The sequence below is a fragment of the Jaculus jaculus genome, unplaced genomic scaffold, assembly GCF_020740685.1.
Source record: "Jaculus jaculus isolate mJacJac1 unplaced genomic scaffold, mJacJac1.mat.Y.cur mat_scaffold_35_1_3033546_arrow_ctg1, whole genome shotgun sequence".
Taxonomy (NCBI): Eukaryota; Metazoa; Chordata; class Mammalia; order Rodentia; family Dipodidae; genus Jaculus; species Jaculus jaculus.
The window spans coordinates 1,898,368-1,901,203 of NW_025423491.1; the positions used below are offsets into that span (position 1 = coordinate 1,898,368).

The 2,836-nt window shown below is 37.9% G+C and overlaps 1 non-coding gene across 1 annotated transcript; it reads right to left on the bottom strand.

The window, feature by feature from the left end:
• Positions 1–1,790: 1,790 nt before the first annotated feature.
• On the bottom strand, positions 1,791–1,895 carry LOC123457319. The gene has a single exon (XR_006634996.1). It is a non-coding gene; the product is annotated as a small nucleolar RNA U13 (small nucleolar RNA).
• Between the last annotated feature and the right edge of the window lie 941 nt (positions 1,896–2,836).

The following is a 2,836-nucleotide window of genomic DNA, read 5'->3' on the forward strand; positions in this document are numbered from 1 at the left end:
TTGCTTTGCATTCATTCCTTTCTAATTTCCTAACAGAAGATTAAAAATATTTTATTTTTATTTATTTGACAGAGAAAGAGGGAGAGAGAGAGAGAGAGAGAGAGAGAGAGAGAATGGGCATACCAGGACCTACAGCCACTGCAGATGAACTCCAGATGTATGTGCTCCCTTGTGCATCTGGCTAACATGGATCCTGGGGAGTAAAACCAGGGTCCTTTGGCTTTGCAGGCAAACACCTTAACTGCTAAGCCATCCATCCAGCACCTAACATAAGTTTAAAGTGCTGACTTTTGTGTTAACATAAATGCTTTTAATTCTGTAATTTACTTCGAAATACCATTTAAAATAATATTTATTTATGTATTTGCAAGCAGAGACAGAGGGAGAAATAAAAATAAGAGAGACAGACAGAGAGAAAGTACGCATGCTAGGACCACTAGCCACAGCAAACAAACCCCAGAAACATGTGCCACATTGTGCATGTGGCTTACATGGGTATTGGGGAATCAAACCTTGGTCCTTAGGATGTGCAGGCAAGCTCCCAACCACTAAGCAACCCTTATAGCCCCTAAACACCATTTTTACTGCAATGAATAAATTTTGGAGAGTTGCATTGATTATATTAAATTCAATCAATTTGCATTAATTCAATTAAAAATATTTTGACATTTATTCAGAATATTGATCTAGTTACTTTATAGAAGTGTCCAGCTTGAGCTCCAGGCAATTGGGAGCTTTTCCAAGTGTGTTGCTGATACTTGTTCCCTGCTTGAATCCATTGTGGCCTAAGGCAGACTTTCTGTGATTTCACTCCTTTACATCAACTGTGATGTATAACAGGCCCCGGAATGAAATTTGTCATGACTACTTCTGCCTTGTGTTGAGAAATGTCCTATGAAGGATAAGATGTCATCCAGGGATATTATGTTATTATTGTTGCTTTTCTTTTCAGTAAAATTGCAAGTAATACTTTTTCCTCATATAATAGATATAGTAATTCCTACAGAAATATGTTATTTGTTTCTTAAACTTTCATTTTGAAAGTTTTGTGCCATTAATAGTTTAAGATTAATATAGGACAAAGAGTAGAAATACCTGATAATACTAAGAAAGGCTATTTGATGTTGTCTCTACCATCTTAGGAATGCAGGCGTTATTATCACTGCCCTAGACAACATCACTTGTGTGAGGTTTCATGCCCTGGGGTATTCTTTCTGACTTTAACTAAAGAACAAGGATTTTTATGAGCCTCTTGATGTTAAGAGCATATGCACAAGGTGGAGTTAACCTTATTGATATCAGTGATCTTTCTGGAAAATCTGGGTCTCCTGTGCTGGCCTGTTTTCTTCTTCCTACACTAGCTTCTAGCCACAGAAGGGCCACCCAACACTTTCCACTGTTGCACTGATGCTGATGAGAATTGGGAAGGAAAGAAGAAAAATAACAAGACCCTATATTGAGCACATGAGTATGTCACATTGTCAGGTCAAATATATTCAAGAGGTGAAAATTCTGATAAAGCTTTATGTTGACAACACTTCATCCCCACTGAAAACAGAGCTCCATCAATGGGGTCAGGAGCAAGTATTTTGGCTTAAGCAGCTTTCTTTTTTATTCATTAGACACAAGATTGTTGACTCTGATGAAATGCTGAAAATGAACCAATAAATATCATTTAGAGAAAAATGTGTCACTGTGCCAAGAAAGTGCTCATGGAACTTCAAGGAAGAGAAGTGCTCTTAGTGAAATCTAGAGCTGGTTTTTTTTTGTTTTTTTTTTTTCTCAGTTCACGTCAGACGGGTTATGTGCCAGAGAGTAACAAGGTTTAGTGGGAGGCACACGTCACGCAAGAGCGTGAACACCCAATCATCATGCTTATGAACCAATAAAAGGATCTAGAGCTGTTTCAATTGTGTATTCTGACATGGTCAAAACAATTTATTGTTTAAATTTATGAAAATGTAAATGCATCATGGTGCTGGGTTACCAGAATTGGGGCTATAAAATTGAAAAGGATGGAGATTAAATTAAACTTTATCAATCCAGATATTGAGAGTGGTGGTACAATGGGTCAGTGGACAAATCACTTGCTGCACATGTATGAGAACTGGAGGTTAGATCCCCAGGACCCACATAAATGATGGGTACATATGGCCACTCACCTTTAATCCTAGTACTCAGGAGGTGGAAAAAGATACCCAGGACAAGCTGGCTAGCTAAACTACAACATTAACAAGTCCTGGGTTCAAGTGAGAGGTCCTTCCCCAGTAACTAATGTGGAGAACGATGTAAGAACACAAGTGAACTCAATTTATGGCCTCCATATGTATGTGAACACATGTACATGCACACCTAAATACATGTACATTTGTACCCACACACATGTGAATACACATACACATGCAAAAAATTATATTGGGAAAGGATTCATTGTACACAAATGGCTGCAAAGTCAGGGCCTGATGTGAATCTTCCATGTTTCAGACACATCTTCATCCCAACCTTTCTACAGTTATTTCTTAGAGTAATATTTGCTGTTATTAGGACACCACAGAGAAAATATACAAAATCTTTCAGGAGCCCAAACAACTTTCCTTATTTTAATATTCTGTCCATTAATATGCTAGTTTTAATTTCTAAGGAAAATACAGAAAATCAGAACACAGTGTTACCAATAATAGGTGTATTCTAGATGTTTCTCTCTTTTTTATTTTGAAAGATAGAGAAAGAGGGAGAGGGAAGGAGGGGAACGGAAAGAGAGAGAGAGAGAGAGAGAGAATGAGTGCTCCAGGATCTGAAGCCACTGTGAATGAACTCCAGACTTTTGTGCCCCCTT